We start from the raw sequence: 17,820 nt of genomic DNA on the forward strand, positions 1-17,820 counted from the left end.
GATGAAAGAAAATGTCCGATTGCCGATTTGTAACAACTTTGGCCCTTGTCAGTACTTGGGCGGGTGAGCGCATGGGGGACACAGGGTACTGTTGGCAGTTTTACTTCCTATTTTTTCCTTCTCCTTTGTTTTCGGAGCTACAACCCGATTCGGTCATGGACACGCCACCGTGAAAGGAAGGGGGAGTGCTGTGTGCCCATCGCCTCGCCTCTCCTTACCTCTCTCAGTCGTTTCTCGTGCTTGTCGTTTTGATATAGGCCGATTTGAGAGCGTCAGCTCTCGCGTCAGCTGAGCAAAGTCGAGACAAGTCGAGACACACTACAGGCTGGTCTGCAGCGAGTAAGAAGGGGGAAAAAACATTAATTTAAGGCGCGTGGCGAAAGTACTCATACGCGAAATTAAAAGCCCGTTGCGGTGGCCGGGAATCGAACCCGGATCAACTGCTTGGAAGGCAACTATGCTGACCATTACACCACCACCGCACAAGGAAGCGCCCCGACGCCGCGCTGTGTCGGCTTCCCGCCTGTCGGCAGCGGCCGAAGGTGATCGTACCTGGCAGGCGCATTTCGAGGTAGGGCTAGGGAGAACATCCAGCCGCATTCGGACAGCGTATCCGCGCACATTTCGCATCCTTTGGCAAGAGTCGGTGTCGGTGCCGGCGCCGGCGACGCAAGAGTACGCAGAGGACCGCGTTCTGGCGGCATTTTTAAGCAGTGCAGTGCAGGATTCAGCGTCTGCAGCATCTTCTCGACAGAATGCTACGGCGCTTGACGGCAGTCCCACTTTCCCTTGAGACATCTGCTCGGCAAGCAGCGTGAAGTTACTACTGGCCCGAGCATCGGTGGTTCAGTGGTAGAATGCTCGCCTGCCACGCGGGCGGCCCGGGTTCGATTCCCGGCGATGCATCGTTTTGCTGTTCCCGCGATAATGCTGCCGTGCTGCTTGCGCTCTTGAGATGCACGATCCACAAGAATGTATAGCTGGATTCCTTGAGAAGAACCGAGAACGCAGCACTCGCGGGTCCCCACTAGGACGCTCGCATCATGTTCTACAGACTAGCGTCGGCCTGGCCTCACAATTTGCTATGTCCAGGTGCCTCCGAGGCACTGAACGTTAACGACAAGGAGTGCTGCCTATCGTTTGCAAAAGCTGCAGCAACACCGCAATCAACTGGGCCGGCAATGCACGTCTAGCAACAGAACACGTTATCCAGGAAGTACAGTGTCTTTACGTCTAACATTGGGTATGGTACTTACCCAGTTTCCAGGAAAAGCGGTTCACCCGTGCCTCGGTAGCGCAGTAGGCAGCGCGTAAGTCTCATAATCTTAAGGTCGTGAGTTCGATCCTCACCTGGGGCATTTAATTTTCTGTGACTGATGGTGATGCTGTCGCTAGGGCACCACTTATTTCTTGTTTGTTATCACAACGGTTTCAACGCTTCAGCGGGAAAATGTTTACTCCCTGTTACTGCTACTTACAGCTTCCCTTTCCCTCTTCTCCAGCACAGCATGAAGCCAAAAGCATTGCTCTGAGACGTTTGAGGTGCGCGCCTTGCCAGTCAGTATGCGCAAAGACGCTCGCAAAGAGAGAAGGGCGCCGACGCGGGACACGACACGAAATGCGACAAGCGACCGTCCGAACCGGCGAAGACACCCCCACATCCGGTGTGGTCTAGTGGCTAGGATACCTGGCTTTCACCCAGGAGGCCCGGGTTCGATTCCCGGTACCGGAACGGAATTTTTTCCACACGAACCGTGACAAGTTTGAGCTGACCGAGCTGCCGTTTCCCGTCCTGCTCGCAATATAGCTACTGTTTCGTGACCGTCAGCAGAATATAGACGAGGGAAGCAGACGTCCGACGACCATAGAAATGGTGTACGGCTTCATGCCATACGTTTCAGCGCAGGGCTGAGCAACTGCATCTGCCGAGGCCCGTTAGCTCAGTTGGTTAGAGCGTCGTGCTAATAACGCGAAGGTCGTGGGTTCGATCCCCCCACGGCCACTAGTCTTTTACTACTACGAAAAGGCAGCGCCGATTTCAGCAGGCGAGTGTGATGACCAAAAGATCATCACCCCGCGTGGAAGTTGACAGAGGATCCGAACCCGACTTGTCGGGAAGCGCTACAGCATTCACTCGGCAATGGCCATAATATGTTGAATACACTGGTTCTCAACCGATGAAGACAAGATGAAAGAAAATGTCCGATTGCCGATTTGTAACAACTTTGGCCCTTGTCAGTACTTGGGCGGGTGAGCGCATGGGGACACAGGGTACTGTTGGCAGTTTTACTTCCTATTTTTTCCTTCTCCTTTGTTTTCGGAGCTACAACCCGATTCGGTCATGGACACGCCACCGTGAAAGGAAGGGGGAGTGCTGTGTGCCCATCGCCTCGCCTCTCCTTACCTCTCTCAGTCGTTTCTCGTGCTTGTCGTTTTGATATAGGCCGATTTGAGAGCGTCAGCTCTCGCGTCAGCTGAGCAAAGTCGAGACAAGTCGAGACACACTACAGGCTGGTCTGCAGCGAGTAAGAAGGGGGAAAAAACATTAATTTAAGGGCGCGTGGCGAAAGTACTCATACGCGAAATTAAAAAGCCCGTTGCGGTGGCCGGGAATCGAACCCGGATCAACTGCTTGGAAGGCAACTATGCTGACCATTACACCACCACCGCACAAGGAAGCGCCCCGACGCCGCGCTGTGTCGGCTTCCCGCCTGTCGCAGCGGCCGAAGGTGATCGTACCTGGCAGGCGCATTTCGAGGTAGGCTAGGGAGAACATCCAGCCGCATTCGGACAGCGTATCCGCGCACATTTCGCATCCTTTGGCAAGAGTCGGTGTCGGTGCCGGCGCCGGCGACGCAAGAGTACGCAGAGGACCGCGTTCTGGCGGCATTTTTAAGCAGTGCAGTGCAGGATTCAGCGTCTGCAGCATCTTCTCGACAGAATGCTACGGCGCTTGACGGCAGTCCCACTTTCCCTTGAGACATCTGCTCGGCAAGCAGCGTGAAGTTACTACTGGCCCGAGCATCGGTGGTTCAGTGGTAGAATGCTCGCCTGCCACGCGGGCGGCCGGGTTCGATTCCCGGCCGATGCATCGTTTTGCTGTTCCCGCGATAATGCTGCCGTGCTGCTTTGCGCTCTTGAGATGCACGATCCACAAGAATGTATAGCTGGATTCCTTGAGAAGAACCGAGAACGCAGCACTCGCGGGTCCCCACTAGGACGCTCGCATCATGTTCTACAGACTAGCGTCGGCCTGGCCTCACAATTTGCTATGTCCAGGTGCCTCCGAGGCACTGAACGTTAACGACAAGGAGTGCTGCCTATCGTTTGCAAAAGCTGCAGCAACACCGCAATCACTGGGCCGGCAATGCACGTCTAGCAACAGAACACGTTATCCAGGAAGTACAGTGTCTTTACGTCTAACATTGGGTATGGTACTTACCCAGTTTCCAGGAAAAGCGGTTCACCCGTGCCTCGGTAGCGCAGTAGGCAGCGCGTAAGTCTCATAATCTTAAGGTCGTGAGTTCGATCCTCACCTGGGGCATTTAATTTTCTGTGACTGATGGTGATGCTGTCGCTAGGGCACCAACTTATTTCTTGTTTGTTATCCACAACGGTTTCAACGCTTCAGCGGGAAAATGTTTACTCCCTGTTACTGCTACTTACAGCTTCCCTTTCCCCTCTTCTCCCAGCACAGCATGAAGCCAAAAGCATTGCTCTGAGACGTTTGAGGTGCGCGCCTTGCCAGTCAGTATGCGCAAAGACGCTCGCAAAGAGAGAAGGGCGCCGACGCGGGACACGACACGAAATGCGACAAGCGACCGTCCGAACCGGCGAAGACACCCCCACATCCGGTGTGGTCTAGTGGCTAGGATACCTGGCTTTCACCCAGGAGCCCGGGTTCGATTCCCGGTACCGGAACGGAATTTTTTCCACACGAACCGTGACAAGTTTGAGCTGACCGAGCTGCCGTTTCCCGTCCTGCTCGCAATATAGCTACTGTTTCGTGACCGTCAGCAGAATATAGACGAGGGAAGCAGACGTCCGACGACCATAGAAATGGTGTACGGCTTCATGCCATACGTTTCCAGCGCAGGGCTGAGCAACTGCATCTGCCGAGGCCCGTTAGCTCAGTTGGTTAGAGCGTCGTGCTAATAACGCGAAGGTCGTGGGTTCGATCCCCCCACGGGCCACTAGTCTTTTACTACTACGAAAAGGCAGCGCCGATTCAGCAGGCGAGTGTGATGACCAAAAGATCATCACCCCGCGTGGAAGTTGACAGAGGATCCGAACCCGACTTGTCGGGAAGCGCTACAGCATTCACTCGGCAATGGCCATAATATGTTGAATACACTGGTTCTCAACCGATGAAGACAAGATGAAAGAAAATGTCCGATTGCCGATTTGTAACAACTTTGGCCCTTGTCAGTACTTGGGCGGGTGAGCGCATGGGGACACAGGGTACTGTTGGCAGTTTTACTTCCTATTTTTTCCTTCTCCTTTGTTTTCGGAGCTACAACCCGATTCGGTCATGGACACGCCACCGTGAAAGGAAGGGGGAGTGCTGTGTGCCCATCGCCTCGCCTCTCCTTACCTCTCTCAGTCGTTTCTCGTGCTTGTCGTTTTGATATAGGCCGATTTGAGAGCGTCAGCTCTCGCGTCAGCTGAGCAAAGTCGAGACAAGTCGAGACACACTACAGGCTGGTCTGCAGCGAGTAAGAAGGGGGAAAAAACATTAATTTAAGGGCGCGTGGCGAAAGTACTCATACGCGAAATTAAAAAGCCCGTTGCGGTGGCCGGGAATCGAACCCGGATCAACTGCTTGGAAGGCAACTATGCTGACCATTACACCACCACCGCACAAGGAAGCGCCCCGACGCCGCGCTGTGTCGGCTTCCCGCCTGTCGGCAGCGGCCGAAGGTGATTCGTACCTGGCAGGCGCATTTCGAGGTAGGCTAGGGGAGAACATCCAGCCGCATTCGGACAGCGTATCCGCGCACATTTCGCATCCTTTGGCAAGAGTCGGTGTCGGTGCCGGCGCCGGCGACGCAAGAGTACGCAGAGGACCGCGTTCTGGCGGCATTTTTAAGCAGTGCAGTGCAGGATTCAGCGTCTGCAGCATCTTCTCGACAGAATGCTACGGCGCTTGACGGCAGTCCCACTTTCCCTTGAGACATCTGCTCGGCAAGCAGCGTGAAGTTACTACTGGCCCGAGCATCGGTGGTTCAGTGGTAGAATGCTCGCCTGCCACGCGGGCGGCCCGGGTTCGATTCCCGGCCGATGCATCGTTTTGCTGTTCCCGCGATAATGCTGCCGTGCTGCTTGCGCTCTTGAGATGCACGATCCACAAGAATGTATAGCTGGATTCCCTTGAGAAGAACCGAGAACGCAGCACTCGCGGGTCCCCACTAGGACGCTCGCATCATGTTCTACAGACTAGCGTCGGCCTGGCCTCACAATTTGCTATGTCCAGGTGCCTCCGAGGCACTGAACGTTAACGACAAGGAGTGCTGCCTATCGTTTGCAAAAGCTGCAGCAACACCGCAATCAACTGGCCGGCAAATGCACGTCTAGCAACAGAACACGTTATCCAGGAAGTACAGTGTCTTTACGTCTAACATTGGGTATGGTACTTACCCAGTTTCCAGGAAAAGCGGTTCACCCGTGCCTCGGTAGCGCAGTAGGCAGCGCGTAAGTCTCATAATCTTAAGGTCGTGAGTTCGATCCTCACCTGGGGCATTTAATTTTCTGTGACTGATGGTGATGCTGTCGCTAGGGCACCAACTTATTTCTTGTTTGTTATCCACAACGGTTTCAACGCTTCAGCGGGAAAATGTTTACTCCCTGTTACTGCTACTTACAGCTTCCCTTTCCCTCTTCTCCCAGCACAGCATGAAGCCAAAAGCATTGCTCTGAGACGTTTGAGGTGCGCGCCTTGCCAGTCAGTATGCGCAAAGACGCTCGCAAAGAGAGAAGGGCGCCGACGCGGGACACGACACGAAATGCGACAAGCGACCGTCCGAACCGGCGAAGACACCCCCACATCCGGTGTGGTCTAGTGGCTAGGATACCTGGCTTTCACCCAGGAGGCCCGGGGTTCGATTCCGGTACCGGAACGGAATTTTTTCCACACGAACCGTGACAAGTTTGAGCTGACCGAGCTGCCGTTTCCCGTCCTGCTCGCAATATAGCTACTGTTTCGTGACCGTCAGCAGAATATAGACGAGGGAAGCAGACGTCCGACGACCATAGAAATGGTGTACGGCTTCATGCCATACGTTTCCAGCGCAGGGCTGAGCAACTGCATCTGCCGAGGCCCGTTAGCTCAGTTGGTTAGAGCGTCGTGCTAATAACGCGAAGGTCGTGGGTTCGATCCCCCCACGGGCCACTAGTCTTTTACTACTACGAAAGGCAGCGCCGATTTCAGCAGGCGAGTGTGATGACCAAAAGATCATCACCCCGCGTGGAAGTTGACAGAGGATCCGAACCCGACTTGTCGGGAAGCGCTACAGCATTCACTCGGCAATGGCCATAATATGTTGAATACACTGGTTCTCAACCGATGAAGACAAGATGAAAGAAAATGTCCGATTGCCGATTTGTAACAACTTTGGCCCTTGTCAGTACTTGGGCGGGTGAGCGCATGGGACACAGGGTACTGTTGGCAGTTTTACTTCTATTTTTTCCTTCTCCTTTGTTTTCGGAGCTACAACCCGATTCGGTCATGGACACGCCACCGTGAAAGGAAGGGGGAGTGCTGTGTGCCCATCGCCTCGCCTCTCCTTACCTCTCTCAGTCGTTTCTCGTGCTTGTCGTTTTGATATAGGCCGATTTGAGAGCGTCAGCTCTCGCGTCAGCTGAGCAAAGTCGAGACAAGTCGAGACACACTACAGGCTGGTCTGCAGCGAGTAAGAAGGGGGAAAAAACATTAATTTAAGGGCGCGTGGCGAAAGTACTCATACGCGAAATTAAAAAGCCCGTTGCGGTGGCCGGGAATCGAACCCGGATCAACTGCTTGGAAGGCAACTATGCTGACCATTACACCACCACCGCACAAGGAAGCGCCCCGACGCCGCGCTGTGTCGGCTTCCCGCCTGTCGGCAGCGGCCGAAGGTGATCGTACCTGGCAGGCGCATTTCGAGGTAGGCTAGGGGAGAACATCCAGCCGCATTCGGACAGCGTATCCGCGCACATTTCGCATCCTTTGGCAAGAGTCGGTGTCGGTGCCGGCGCCGGCGACGCAAGAGTACGCAGAGGACCGCGTTCTGGCGGCATTTTTAAGCAGTGCAGTGCAGGATTCAGCGTCTGCAGCATCTTCTCGACAGAATGCTACGGCGCTTGACGGCAGTCCCACTTTCCCTTGAGACATCTGCTCGGCAAGCAGCGTGAAGTTACTACTGGCCCGAGCATCGGTGGTTCAGTGGTAGAATGCTCGCCTGCCACGCGGGCGGCCCGGGTTCGATTCCCGGCCGATGCATCGTTTTGCTGTTCCCGCGATAATGCTGCCGTGCTGCTTGCGCTCTTGAGATGCACGATCCACAAGAATGTATAGCTGGATTCCCTTGAGAAGAACCGAGAACGCAAGCACTCGCGGGTCCCCACTAGGACGCTCGCATCATGTTCTACAGACTAGCGTCGGCCTGGCCTCACAATTTGCTATGTCCAGGTGCCTCCGAGGCACTGAACGTTAACGACAAGGAGTGCTGCCTATCGTTTGCAAAAGCTGCAGCAACACCGCAATCAACTGGGCCGGCAATGCACGTCTAGCAACAGAACACGTTATCCAGGAAGTACAGTGTCTTTACGTCTAACATTGGGTATGGTACTTACCCAGTTTCCAGGAAAAGCGGTTCACCCGTGCCTCGGTAGCGCAGTAGGCAGCGCGTAAGTCTCATAATCTTAAGGTCGTGAGTTCGATCCTCACCTGGGGCATTTAATTTTCTGTGACTGATGGTGATGCTGTCGCTAGGGCACCAACTTATTTCTTGTTTGTTATCCACAACGGTTTCAACGCTTCAGCGGGAAAATGTTTACTCCCTGTTACTGCTACTTACAGCTTCCCTTTCCCTCTTCTCCCAGCACAGCATGAAGCCAAAAGCATTGCTCTGAGACGTTTGAGGTGCGCGCCTTGCCAGTCAGTATGCGCAAAGACGCTCGCAAAGAGAGAAGGGCGCCGACGCGGGACACGACACGAAATGCGACAAGCGACCGTCCGAACCGGCGAAGACACCCCCACATCCGGTGTGGTCTAGTGGCTAGGATACCTGGCTTTCACCCAGGAGGCCCGGGTTCGATTCCCGGTACCGGAACGGAATTTTTTCCACACGAACCGTGACAAGTTTGAGCTGACCGAGCTGCCGTTTCCCGTCCTGCTCGCAATATAGCTACTGTTTCGTGACCGTCAGCAGAATATAGACGAGGGAAGCAGACGTCCGACGACCATAGAAATGGTGTACGGCTTCATGCCATACGTTTCCAGCGCAGGGCTGAGCAACTGCATCTGCCGAGGCCCGTTAGCTCAGTTGGTTAGAGCGTCGTGCTAATAACGCGAAGGTCGTGGGTTCGATCCCCCCACGGGCCACTAGTCTTTTACTACTACGAAAAGGCAGCGCCGATTTCAGCAGGCGAGTGTGATGACCAAAAGATCATCACCCCGCGTGGAAGTTGACAGAGGATCCGAACCCGACTTGTCGGGAAGCGCTACAGCATTCACTCGGCAATGGCCATAATATGTTGAATACACTGGTTCTCAACCGATGAAGACAAGATGAAAGAAAATGTCCGATTGCCGATTTGTAACAACTTTGGCCCTTGTCAGTACTTGGGCGGGTGAGCGCATGGGGACACAGGGTACTGTTGGCAGTTTTACTTCCTATTTTTTCCTTCTCCTTTGTTTTCGGAGCTACAACCCGATTCGGTCATGGACACGCCACCGTGAAAGGAAGGGGGAGTGCTGTGTGCCCATCGCCTCGCCTCTCCTTACCTCTCTCAGTCGTTTCTCGTGCTTGTCGTTTTGATATAGGCCGATTTGAGAGCGTCAGCTCTCGCGTCAGCTGAGCAAAGTCGAGACAAGTCGAGACACACTACAGGCTGGTCTGCAGCGAGTAAGAAGGGGGAAAAAACATTAATTTAAGGGCGCGTGGCGAAAGTACTCATACGCGAAATTAAAAAGCCCGTTGCGGTGGCCGGGAATCGAACCCGGATCAACTGCTTGGAAGGCAACTATGCTGACCATTACACCACCACCGCACAAGGAAGCGCCCCGACGCCGCGCTGTGTCGGCTTCCCGCCTGTCGGCAGCGGCCGAAGGTGATCGTACCTGGCAGGCGCATTTCGAGGTAGGCTAGGGGAGAACATCCAGCCGCATTCGGACAGCGTATCCGCGCACATTTCGCATCCTTTGGCAAGAGTCGGTGTCGGTGCCGGCGCCGGCGACGCAAGAGTACGCAGAGGACCGCGTTCTGGCGGCATTTTTAAGCAGTGCAGTGCAGGATTCAGCGTCTGCAGCATCTTCTCGACAGAATGCTACGGCGCTTGACGGCAGTCCCACTTTCCCTTGAGACATCTGCTCGGCAAGCAGCGTGAAGTTACTACTGGCCCGAGCATCGGTGGTTCAGTGGTAGAATGCTCGCCTGCCACGCGGGCGGCCCGGGTTCGATTCCCGGCCGATGCATCGTTTTGCTGTTCCCGCGATAATGCTGCCGTGCTGCTTGCGCTCTTGAGATGCACGATCCACAAGAATGTATAGCTGGATTCCCTTGAGAAGAACCGAGAACGCAGCACTCGCGGGTCCCCACTAGGACGCTCGCATCATGTTCTACAGACTAGCGTCGGCCTGGCCTCACAATTTGCTATGTCCAGGTGCCTCCGAGGCACTGAACGTTAACGACAAGGAGTGCTGCCTATCGTTTGCAAAAGCTGCAGCAACACCGCAATCAACTGGGCCGGCAATGCACGTCTAGCAACAGAACACGTTATCCAGGAAGTACAGTGTCTTTACGTCTAACATTGGGTATGGTACTTACCCAGTTTCCAGGAAAAGCGGTTCACCCGTGCCTCGGTAGCGCAGTAGGCAGCGCGTAAGTCTCATAATCTTAAGGTCGTGAGTTCGATCCTCACCTGGGGCATTTAATTTTCTGTGACTGATGGTGATGCTGTCGCTAGGGCACCAACTTATTTCTTGTTTGTTATCCACAACGGTTTCAACGCTTCAGCGGGAAAATGTTTACTCCCTGTTACTGCTACTTACAGCTTCCCTTTCCCTCTTCTCCCAGCACAGCATGAAGCCAAAAGCATTGCTCTGAGACGTTTGAGGTGCGCGCCTTGCCAGTCAGTATGCGCAAAGACGCTCGCAAAGAGAGAAGGGCGCCGACGCGGGACACGACACGAAATGCGACAAGCGACCGTCCGAACCGGCGAAGACACCCCCACATCCGGTGTGGTCTAGTGGCTAGGATACCTGGCTTTCACCCAGGAGGCCCGGGTTCGATTCCCGGTACCGGAACGGAATTTTTTCCACACGAACCGTGACAAGTTTGAGCTGACCGAGCTGCCGTTTCCCGTCCTGCTCGCAATATAGCTACTGTTTCGTGACCGTCAGCAGAATATAGACGAGGGAAGCAGACGTCCGACGACCATAGAAATGGTGTACGGCTTCATGCCATACGTTTCCAGCGCAGGGCTGAGCAACTGCATCTGCCGAGGCCCGTTAGCTCAGTTGGTTAGAGCGTCGTGCTAATAACGCGAAGGTCGTGGGTTCGATCCCCCCACGGGCCACTAGTCTTTTACTACTACGAAAAGGCAGCGCCGATTTCAGCAGGCGAGTGTGATGACCAAAAGATCATCACCCCGCGTGGAAGTTGACAGAGGATCCGAACCCGACTTGTCGGGAAGCGCTACAGCATTCACTCGGCAATGGCCATAATATGTTGAATACACTGGTTCTCAACCGATGAAGACAAGATGAAAGAAAATGTCCGATTGCCGATTTGTAACAACTTTGGCCCTTGTCAGTACTTGGGCGGGTGAGCGCATGGGGACACAGGGTACTGTTGGCAGTTTTACTTCCTATTTTTTCCTTCTCCTTTGTTTTCGGAGCTACAACCCGATTCGGTCATGGACACGCCACCGTGAAAGGAAGGGGGAGTGCTGTGTGCCCATCGCCTCGCCTCTCCTTACCTCTCTCAGTCGTTTCTCGTGCTTGTCGTTTTGATATAGGCCGATTTGAGAGCGTCAGCTCTCGCGTCAGCTGAGCAAAGTCGAGACAAGTCGAGACACACTACAGGCTGGTCTGCAGCGAGTAAGAAGGGGGAAAAAACATTAATTTAAGGGCGCGTGGCGAAAGTACTCATACGCGAAATTAAAAAGCCCGTTGCGGTGGCCGGGAATCGAACCCGGATCAACTGCTTGGAAGGCAACTATGCTGACCATTACACCACCACCGCACAAGGAAGCGCCCCGACGCCGCGCTGTGTCGGCTTCCCGCCTGTCGGCAGCGGCCGAAGGTGATCGTACCTGGCAGGCGCATTTCGAGGTAGGCTAGGGGAGAACATCCAGCCGCATTCGGACAGCGTATCCGCGCACATTTCGCATCCTTTGGCAAGAGTCGGTGTCGGTGCCGGCGCCGGCGACGCAAGAGTACGCAGAGGACCGCGTTCTGGCGGCATTTTTAAGCAGTGCAGTGCAGGATTCAGCGTCTGCAGCATCTTCTCGACAGAATGCTACGGCGCTTGACGGCAGTCCCACTTTCCCTTGAGACATCTGCTCGGCAAGCAGCGTGAAGTTACTACTGGCCCGAGCATCGGTGGTTCAGTGGTAGAATGCTCGCCTGCCACGCGGGCGGCCCGGGTTCGATTCCCGGCCGATGCATCGTTTTGCTGTTCCCGCGATAATGCTGCCGTGCTGCTTGCGCTCTTGAGATGCACGATCCACAAGAATGTATAGCTGGATTCCCTTGAGAAGAACCGAGAACGCAGCACTCGCGGGTCCCCACTAGGACGCTCGCATCATGTTCTACAGACTAGCGTCGGCCTGGCCTCACAATTTGCTATGTCCAGGTGCCTCCGAGGCACTGAACGTTAACGACAAGGAGTGCTGCCTATCGTTTGCAAAAGCTGCAGCAACACCGCAATCAACTGGGCCGGCAATGCACGTCTAGCAACAGAACACGTTATCCAGGAAGTACAGTGTCTTTACGTCTAACATTGGGTATGGTACTTACCCAGTTTCCAGGAAAAGCGGTTCACCCGTGCCTCGGTAGCGCAGTAGGCAGCGCGTAAGTCTCATAATCTTAAGGTCGTGAGTTCGATCCTCACCTGGGGCATTTAATTTTCTGTGACTGATGGTGATGCTGTCGCTAGGGCACCAACTTATTTCTTGTTTGTTATCCACAACGGTTTCAACGCTTCAGCGGGAAAATGTTTACTCCCTGTTACTGCTACTTACAGCTTCCCTTTCCCTCTTCTCCCAGCACAGCATGAAGCCAAAAGCATTGCTCTGAGACGTTTGAGGTGCGCGCCTTGCCAGTCAGTATGCGCAAAGACGCTCGCAAAGAGAGAAGGGCGCCGACGCGGGACACGACACGAAATGCGACAAGCGACCGTCCGAACCGGCGAAGACACCCCCACATCCGGTGTGGTCTAGTGGCTAGGATACCTGGCTTTCACCCAGGAGGCCCGGGTTCGATTCCCGGTACCGGAACGGAATTTTTTCCACACGAACCGTGACAAGTTTGAGCTGACCGAGCTGCCGTTTCCCGTCCTGCTCGCAATATAGCTACTGTTTCGTGACCGTCAGCAGAATATAGACGAGGGAAGCAGACGTCCGACGACCATAGAAATGGTGTACGGCTTCATGCCATACGTTTCCAGCGCAGGGCTGAGCAACTGCATCTGCCGAGGCCCGTTAGCTCAGTTGGTTAGAGCGTCGTGCTAATAACGCGAAGGTCGTGGGTTCGATCCCCCCACGGGCCACTAGTCTTTTACTACTACGAAAAGGCAGCGCCGATTTCAGCAGGCGAGTGTGATGACCAAAAGATCATCACCCCGCGTGGAAGTTGACAGAGGATCCGAACCCGACTTGTCGGGAAGCGCTACAGCATTCACTCGGCAATGGCCATAATATGTTGAATACACTGGTTCTCAACCGATGAAGACAAGATGAAAGAAAATGTCCGATTGCCGATTTGTAACAACTTTGGCCCTTGTCAGTACTTGGGCGGGTGAGCGCATGGGGACACAGGGTACTGTTGGCAGTTTTACTTCCTATTTTTTCCTTCTCCTTTGTTTTCGGAGCTACAACCCGATTCGGTCATGGACACGCCACCGTGAAAGGAAGGGGGAGTGCTGTGTGCCCATCGCCTCGCCTCTCCTTACCTCTCTCAGTCGTTTCTCGTGCTTGTCGTTTTGATATAGGCCGATTTGAGAGCGTCAGCTCTCGCGTCAGCTGAGCAAAGTCGAGACAAGTCGAGACACACTACAGGCTGGTCTGCAGCGAGTAAGAAGGGGGAAAAAACATTAATTTAAGGGCGCGTGGCGAAAGTACTCATACGCGAAATTAAAAAGCCCGTTGCGGTGGCCGGGAATCGAACCCGGATCAACTGCTTGGAAGGCAACTATGCTGACCATTACACCACCACCGCACAAGGAAGCGCCCCGACGCCGCGCTGTGTCGGCTTCCCGCCTGTCGGCAGCGGCCGAAGGTGATCGTACCTGGCAGGCGCATTTCGAGGTAGGCTAGGGGAGAACATCCAGCCGCATTCGGACAGCGTATCCGCGCACATTTCGCATCCTTTGGCAAGAGTCGGTGTCGGTGCCGGCGCCGGCGACGCAAGAGTACGCAGAGGACCGCGTTCTGGCGGCATTTTTAAGCAGTGCAGTGCAGGATTCAGCGTCTGCAGCATCTTCTCGACAGAATGCTACGGCGCTTGACGGCAGTCCCACTTTCCCTTGAGACATCTGCTCGGCAAGCAGCGTGAAGTTACTACTGGCCCGAGCATCGGTGGTTCAGTGGTAGAATGCTCGCCTGCCACGCGGGCGGCCCGGGTTCGATTCCCGGCCGATGCATCGTTTTGCTGTTCCCGCGATAATGCTGCCGTGCTGCTTGCGCTCTTGAGATGCACGATCCACAAGAATGTATAGCTGGATTCCCTTGAGAAGAACCGAGAACGCAGCACTCGCGGGTCCCCACTAGGACGCTCGCATCATGTTCTACAGACTAGCGTCGGCCTGGCCTCACAATTTGCTATGTCCAGGTGCCTCCGAGGCACTGAACGTTAACGACAAGGAGTGCTGCCTATCGTTTGCAAAAGCTGCAGCAACACCGCAATCAACTGGGCCGGCAATGCACGTCTAGCAACAGAACACGTTATCCAGGAAGTACAGTGTCTTTACGTCTAACATTGGGTATGGTACTTACCCAGTTTCCAGGAAAAGCGGTTCACCCGTGCCTCGGTAGCGCAGTAGGCAGCGCGTAAGTCTCATAATCTTAAGGTCGTGAGTTCGATCCTCACCTGGGGCATTTAATTTTCTGTGACTGATGGTGATGCTGTCGCTAGGGCACCAACTTATTTCTTGTTTGTTATCCACAACGGTTTCAACGCTTCAGCGGGAAAATGTTTACTCCCTGTTACTGCTACTTACAGCTTCCCTTTCCCTCTTCTCCCAGCACAGCATGAAGCCAAAAGCATTGCTCTGAGACGTTTGAGGTGCGCGCCTTGCCAGTCAGTATGCGCAAAGACGCTCGCAAAGAGAGAAGGGCGCCGACGCGGGACACGACACGAAATGCGACAAGCGACCGTCCGAACCGGCGAAGACACCCCCACATCCGGTGTGGTCTAGTGGCTAGGATACCTGGCTTTCACCCAGGAGGCCCGGGTTCGATTCCCGGTACCGGAACGGAATTTTTTCCACACGAACCGTGACAAGTTTGAGCTGACCGAGCTGCCGTTTCCCGTCCTGCTCGCAATATAGCTACTGTTTCGTGACCGTCAGCAGAATATAGACGAGGGAAGCAGACGTCCGACGACCATAGAAATGGTGTACGGCTTCATGCCATACGTTTCCAGCGCAGGGCTGAGCAACTGCATCTGCCGAGGCCCGTTAGCTCAGTTGGTTAGAGCGTCGTGCTAATAACGCGAAGGTCGTGGGTTCGATCCCCCCACGGGCCACTAGTCTTTTACTACTACGAAAAGGCAGCGCCGATTTCAGCAGGCGAGTGTGATGACCAAAAGATCATCACCCCGCGTGGAAGTTGACAGAGGATCCGAACCCGACTTGTCGGGAAGCGCTACAGCATTCACTCGGCAATGGCCATAATATGTTGAATACACTGGTTCTCAACCGATGAAGACAAGATGAAAGAAAATGTCCGATTGCCGATTTGTAACAACTTTGGCCCTTGTCAGTACTTGGGCGGGTGAGCGCATGGGGACACAGGGTACTGTTGGCAGTTTTACTTCCTATTTTTTCCTTCTCCTTTGTTTTCGGAGCTACAACCCGATTCGGTCATGGACACGCCACCGTGAAAGGAAGGGGGAGTGCTGTGTGCCCATCGCCTCGCCTCTCCTTACCTCTCTCAGTCGTTTCTCGTGCTTGTCGTTTTGATATAGGCCGATTTGAGAGCGTCAGCTCTCGCGTCAGCTGAGCAAAGTCGAGACAAGTCGAGACACACTACAGTCTGGTCTGCAGCGAGTAAGAAGGGGGAAAAAACATTAATTTAAGGGCGCGTGGCGAAAGTACTCATACGCGAAATTAAAAAGCCCGTTGCGGTGGCCGGGAATCGAACCCGGATCAACTGCTTGGAAGGCAACTATGCTGACCATTACACCACCACCGCACCAGGAAGCGCCCCGACGCCGCGCTGTGTCGGCTTCCCGCCTGTCGGCAGCGGCCGAAGGTGATCGTACCTGGCAGGCGCATTTCGAGGTAGGCTAGGGGAGAACATCCAGCCGCATTCGGACAGCGTATCCGCGCACATTTCGCATCCTTTGGCAAGAGTCGGTGTCGGTGCCGGCGCCGGCGACGCAAGAGTACGCAGAGGACCGCGTTCTGGCGGCATTTTTAAGCAGTGCAGTGCAGGATTCAGCGTCTGCAGCATCTTCTCGACAGAATGCTACGGCGCTTGACGGCAGTCCCACTTTCCCTTGAGACATCTGCTCGGCAAGCAGCGTGAAGTTACTACTGGCCCGAGCATCGGTGGTTCAGTGGTAGAATGCTCGCCTGCCACGCGGGCGGCCCGGGTTCGATTCCCGGCCGATGCATCGTTTTGCTGTTCCCGCGATAATGCTGCCGTGCTGCTTGCGCTCTTGAGATGCACGATCCACAAGAATGTATAGCTGGATTCCCTTGAGAAGAACCGAGAACGCAGCACTCGCGGGTCCCCACTAGGACGCTCGCATCATGTTCTACAGACTAGCGTCGGCCTGGCCTCACAATTTGCTATGTCCAGGTGCCTCCGAGGCACTGAACGTTAACGACAAGGAGTGCTGCCTATCGTTTGCAAAAGCTGCAGCAACACCGCAATCAACTGGGCCGGCAATGCACGTCTAGCAACAGAACACGTTATCCAGGAAGTACAGTGTCTTTACGTCTAACATTGGGTATGGTACTTACCCAGTTTCCAGGAAAAGCGGTTCACCCGTGCCTCGGTAGCGCAGTAGGCAGCGCGTAAGTCTCATAATCTTAAGGTCGTGAGTTCGATCCTCACCTGGGGCATTTAATTTTCTGTGACTGATGGTGATGCTGTCGCTAGGGCACCAACTTATTTCTTGTTTGTTATCCACAACGGTTTCAACGCTTCAGCGGGAAAATGTTTACTCCCTGTTACTGCTACTTACAGCTTCCCTTTCCCTCTTCTCCCAGCACAGCATGAAGCCAAAAGCATTGCTCTGAGACGTTTGAGGTGCGCGCCTTGCCAGTCAGTATGCGCAAAGACGCTCGCAAAGAGAGAAGGGCGCCGACGCGGGACACGACACGAAATGCGACAAGCGACCGTCCGAACCGGCGAAGACACCCCCACATCCGGTGTGGTCTAGTGGCTAGGATACCTGGCTTTCACCCAGGAGGCCCGGGTTCGATTCCCGGTACCGGAACGGAATTTTTTCCACACGAACCGTGACAAGTTTGAGCTGACCGAGCTGCCGTTTCCCGTCCTGCTCGCAATATAGCTACTGTTTCGTGACCGTCAGCAGAATATAGACGAGGGAAGCAGACGTCCGACGACCATAGAAATGGTGTACGGCTTCATGCCATACGTTTCCAGCGCAGGGCTGAGCAACTGCATCTGCCGAGGCCCGTTAGCTCAGTTGGTTAGAGCGTCGTGCTAATAACGCGAAGGTCGTGGGTTCGATCCCCCCACGGGCCACTAGTCTTTTACTACTACGAAAAGGCAGCGCCGATTTCAGCAGGCGAGTGTGATGACCAAAAGATCATCACCCCGCGTGGAAGTTGACAGAGGATCCGAACCCGACTTGTCGGGAAGCGCTACAGCATTCACTCGGCAATGGCCATAATATGTTGAATACACTGGTTCTCAACCGATGAAGACAAGATGAAAGAAAATGTCCGATTGCCGATTTGTAACAACTTTGGCCCTTGTCAGTACTTGGGCGGGTGAGCGCATGGGGACACAGGGTACTGTTGGCAGTTTTACTTCCTATTTTTTCCTTCTCCTTTGTTTTCGGAGCTACAACCCGATTCGGTCATGGACACGCCACCGTGAAAGGAAGGGGGAGTGCTGTGTGCCCATCGCCTCGCCTCTCCTTACCTCTCTCAGTCGTTTCTCGTGCTTGTCGTTTTGATATAGGCCGATTTGAGAGCGTCA

The 17,820-nt window shown here is 54.5% G+C and overlaps 40 non-coding genes across 40 annotated transcripts; 32 read left to right on the forward strand and 8 right to left on the reverse strand.

The window, feature by feature from the left end:
- Window positions 1-410: 410 nt before the first annotated feature.
- Window positions 411-482, reverse strand: Trnag-ucc (transfer RNA glycine (anticodon UCC)). The gene has a single exon. It is a non-coding gene; the product is annotated as a tRNA-Gly (tRNA).
- A 353-nt stretch (window positions 483-835) lies between these two features.
- On the forward strand, window positions 836-905 carry Trnag-gcc (transfer RNA glycine (anticodon GCC)). The gene has a single exon. It is a non-coding gene; the product is annotated as a tRNA-Gly (tRNA).
- A 380-nt stretch (window positions 906-1,285) lies between these two features.
- Window positions 1,286-1,358, forward strand: Trnam-cau (transfer RNA methionine (anticodon CAU)). Its single transcript has one exon. It is a non-coding gene; the product is annotated as a tRNA-Met (tRNA).
- Window positions 1,359-1,660: 302 nt separating this feature from the next.
- Window positions 1,661-1,732, forward strand: Trnae-uuc (transfer RNA glutamic acid (anticodon UUC)). The gene has a single exon. It is a non-coding gene; the product is annotated as a tRNA-Glu (tRNA).
- A 197-nt stretch (window positions 1,733-1,929) lies between these two features.
- On the forward strand, window positions 1,930-2,002 carry Trnai-aau (transfer RNA isoleucine (anticodon AAU)). Its single transcript has one exon. It is a non-coding gene; the product is annotated as a tRNA-Ile (tRNA).
- A 596-nt stretch (window positions 2,003-2,598) lies between these two features.
- Trnag-ucc (transfer RNA glycine (anticodon UCC)) lies at window positions 2,599-2,670 on the reverse strand. The gene has a single exon. It is a non-coding gene; the product is annotated as a tRNA-Gly (tRNA).
- Window positions 2,671-3,021: 351 nt separating this feature from the next.
- Trnag-gcc (transfer RNA glycine (anticodon GCC)) lies at window positions 3,022-3,091 on the forward strand. The gene has a single exon. It is a non-coding gene; the product is annotated as a tRNA-Gly (tRNA).
- A 380-nt stretch (window positions 3,092-3,471) lies between these two features.
- On the forward strand, window positions 3,472-3,544 carry Trnam-cau (transfer RNA methionine (anticodon CAU)). The gene has a single exon. It is a non-coding gene; the product is annotated as a tRNA-Met (tRNA).
- A 306-nt stretch (window positions 3,545-3,850) lies between these two features.
- On the forward strand, window positions 3,851-3,921 carry Trnae-uuc (transfer RNA glutamic acid (anticodon UUC)). The gene has a single exon. It is a non-coding gene; the product is annotated as a tRNA-Glu (tRNA).
- A 198-nt stretch (window positions 3,922-4,119) lies between these two features.
- Window positions 4,120-4,193, forward strand: Trnai-aau (transfer RNA isoleucine (anticodon AAU)). Its single transcript has one exon. It is a non-coding gene; the product is annotated as a tRNA-Ile (tRNA).
- A 595-nt stretch (window positions 4,194-4,788) lies between these two features.
- Window positions 4,789-4,860, reverse strand: Trnag-ucc (transfer RNA glycine (anticodon UCC)). The gene has a single exon. It is a non-coding gene; the product is annotated as a tRNA-Gly (tRNA).
- A 354-nt stretch (window positions 4,861-5,214) lies between these two features.
- On the forward strand, window positions 5,215-5,285 carry Trnag-gcc (transfer RNA glycine (anticodon GCC)). Its single transcript has one exon. It is a non-coding gene; the product is annotated as a tRNA-Gly (tRNA).
- Window positions 5,286-5,666: 381 nt separating this feature from the next.
- Trnam-cau (transfer RNA methionine (anticodon CAU)) lies at window positions 5,667-5,739 on the forward strand. The gene has a single exon. It is a non-coding gene; the product is annotated as a tRNA-Met (tRNA).
- Window positions 5,740-6,044: 305 nt separating this feature from the next.
- On the forward strand, window positions 6,045-6,116 carry Trnae-uuc (transfer RNA glutamic acid (anticodon UUC)). The gene has a single exon. It is a non-coding gene; the product is annotated as a tRNA-Glu (tRNA).
- A 198-nt stretch (window positions 6,117-6,314) lies between these two features.
- On the forward strand, window positions 6,315-6,388 carry Trnai-aau (transfer RNA isoleucine (anticodon AAU)). The gene has a single exon. It is a non-coding gene; the product is annotated as a tRNA-Ile (tRNA).
- A 593-nt stretch (window positions 6,389-6,981) lies between these two features.
- Trnag-ucc (transfer RNA glycine (anticodon UCC)) lies at window positions 6,982-7,053 on the reverse strand. The gene has a single exon. It is a non-coding gene; the product is annotated as a tRNA-Gly (tRNA).
- Window positions 7,054-7,406: 353 nt separating this feature from the next.
- Trnag-gcc (transfer RNA glycine (anticodon GCC)) lies at window positions 7,407-7,477 on the forward strand. The gene has a single exon. It is a non-coding gene; the product is annotated as a tRNA-Gly (tRNA).
- A 382-nt stretch (window positions 7,478-7,859) lies between these two features.
- On the forward strand, window positions 7,860-7,932 carry Trnam-cau (transfer RNA methionine (anticodon CAU)). Its single transcript has one exon. It is a non-coding gene; the product is annotated as a tRNA-Met (tRNA).
- Window positions 7,933-8,237: 305 nt separating this feature from the next.
- On the forward strand, window positions 8,238-8,309 carry Trnae-uuc (transfer RNA glutamic acid (anticodon UUC)). Its single transcript has one exon. It is a non-coding gene; the product is annotated as a tRNA-Glu (tRNA).
- Window positions 8,310-8,507: 198 nt separating this feature from the next.
- Trnai-aau (transfer RNA isoleucine (anticodon AAU)) lies at window positions 8,508-8,581 on the forward strand. The gene has a single exon. It is a non-coding gene; the product is annotated as a tRNA-Ile (tRNA).
- Window positions 8,582-9,177: 596 nt separating this feature from the next.
- Window positions 9,178-9,249, reverse strand: Trnag-ucc (transfer RNA glycine (anticodon UCC)). The gene has a single exon. It is a non-coding gene; the product is annotated as a tRNA-Gly (tRNA).
- A 353-nt stretch (window positions 9,250-9,602) lies between these two features.
- Window positions 9,603-9,673, forward strand: Trnag-gcc (transfer RNA glycine (anticodon GCC)). Its single transcript has one exon. It is a non-coding gene; the product is annotated as a tRNA-Gly (tRNA).
- A 381-nt stretch (window positions 9,674-10,054) lies between these two features.
- On the forward strand, window positions 10,055-10,127 carry Trnam-cau (transfer RNA methionine (anticodon CAU)). The gene has a single exon. It is a non-coding gene; the product is annotated as a tRNA-Met (tRNA).
- Window positions 10,128-10,432: 305 nt separating this feature from the next.
- On the forward strand, window positions 10,433-10,504 carry Trnae-uuc (transfer RNA glutamic acid (anticodon UUC)). The gene has a single exon. It is a non-coding gene; the product is annotated as a tRNA-Glu (tRNA).
- A 198-nt stretch (window positions 10,505-10,702) lies between these two features.
- Trnai-aau (transfer RNA isoleucine (anticodon AAU)) lies at window positions 10,703-10,776 on the forward strand. Its single transcript has one exon. It is a non-coding gene; the product is annotated as a tRNA-Ile (tRNA).
- A 596-nt stretch (window positions 10,777-11,372) lies between these two features.
- Window positions 11,373-11,444, reverse strand: Trnag-ucc (transfer RNA glycine (anticodon UCC)). The gene has a single exon. It is a non-coding gene; the product is annotated as a tRNA-Gly (tRNA).
- A 353-nt stretch (window positions 11,445-11,797) lies between these two features.
- Trnag-gcc (transfer RNA glycine (anticodon GCC)) lies at window positions 11,798-11,868 on the forward strand. Its single transcript has one exon. It is a non-coding gene; the product is annotated as a tRNA-Gly (tRNA).
- A 381-nt stretch (window positions 11,869-12,249) lies between these two features.
- Trnam-cau (transfer RNA methionine (anticodon CAU)) lies at window positions 12,250-12,322 on the forward strand. The gene has a single exon. It is a non-coding gene; the product is annotated as a tRNA-Met (tRNA).
- A 305-nt stretch (window positions 12,323-12,627) lies between these two features.
- On the forward strand, window positions 12,628-12,699 carry Trnae-uuc (transfer RNA glutamic acid (anticodon UUC)). Its single transcript has one exon. It is a non-coding gene; the product is annotated as a tRNA-Glu (tRNA).
- Window positions 12,700-12,897: 198 nt separating this feature from the next.
- Window positions 12,898-12,971, forward strand: Trnai-aau (transfer RNA isoleucine (anticodon AAU)). The gene has a single exon. It is a non-coding gene; the product is annotated as a tRNA-Ile (tRNA).
- Window positions 12,972-13,567: 596 nt separating this feature from the next.
- On the reverse strand, window positions 13,568-13,639 carry Trnag-ucc (transfer RNA glycine (anticodon UCC)). The gene has a single exon. It is a non-coding gene; the product is annotated as a tRNA-Gly (tRNA).
- Window positions 13,640-13,992: 353 nt separating this feature from the next.
- On the forward strand, window positions 13,993-14,063 carry Trnag-gcc (transfer RNA glycine (anticodon GCC)). Its single transcript has one exon. It is a non-coding gene; the product is annotated as a tRNA-Gly (tRNA).
- A 381-nt stretch (window positions 14,064-14,444) lies between these two features.
- On the forward strand, window positions 14,445-14,517 carry Trnam-cau (transfer RNA methionine (anticodon CAU)). The gene has a single exon. It is a non-coding gene; the product is annotated as a tRNA-Met (tRNA).
- A 305-nt stretch (window positions 14,518-14,822) lies between these two features.
- Trnae-uuc (transfer RNA glutamic acid (anticodon UUC)) lies at window positions 14,823-14,894 on the forward strand. Its single transcript has one exon. It is a non-coding gene; the product is annotated as a tRNA-Glu (tRNA).
- A 198-nt stretch (window positions 14,895-15,092) lies between these two features.
- Window positions 15,093-15,166, forward strand: Trnai-aau (transfer RNA isoleucine (anticodon AAU)). Its single transcript has one exon. It is a non-coding gene; the product is annotated as a tRNA-Ile (tRNA).
- Window positions 15,167-15,762: 596 nt separating this feature from the next.
- Window positions 15,763-15,834, reverse strand: Trnag-ucc (transfer RNA glycine (anticodon UCC)). Its single transcript has one exon. It is a non-coding gene; the product is annotated as a tRNA-Gly (tRNA).
- Window positions 15,835-16,187: 353 nt separating this feature from the next.
- Window positions 16,188-16,258, forward strand: Trnag-gcc (transfer RNA glycine (anticodon GCC)). The gene has a single exon. It is a non-coding gene; the product is annotated as a tRNA-Gly (tRNA).
- A 381-nt stretch (window positions 16,259-16,639) lies between these two features.
- Window positions 16,640-16,712, forward strand: Trnam-cau (transfer RNA methionine (anticodon CAU)). The gene has a single exon. It is a non-coding gene; the product is annotated as a tRNA-Met (tRNA).
- Window positions 16,713-17,017: 305 nt separating this feature from the next.
- Trnae-uuc (transfer RNA glutamic acid (anticodon UUC)) lies at window positions 17,018-17,089 on the forward strand. Its single transcript has one exon. It is a non-coding gene; the product is annotated as a tRNA-Glu (tRNA).
- A 198-nt stretch (window positions 17,090-17,287) lies between these two features.
- Trnai-aau (transfer RNA isoleucine (anticodon AAU)) lies at window positions 17,288-17,361 on the forward strand. Its single transcript has one exon. It is a non-coding gene; the product is annotated as a tRNA-Ile (tRNA).
- The last annotated feature ends 459 nt before the right edge of the window (window positions 17,362-17,820 follow it).

The sequence above is a fragment of the Schistocerca nitens genome, unplaced genomic scaffold, assembly GCF_023898315.1.
Source record: "Schistocerca nitens isolate TAMUIC-IGC-003100 unplaced genomic scaffold, iqSchNite1.1 HiC_scaffold_77, whole genome shotgun sequence".
In the NCBI taxonomy this organism is placed as follows: domain Eukaryota; kingdom Metazoa; phylum Arthropoda; class Insecta; order Orthoptera; family Acrididae; genus Schistocerca; species Schistocerca nitens.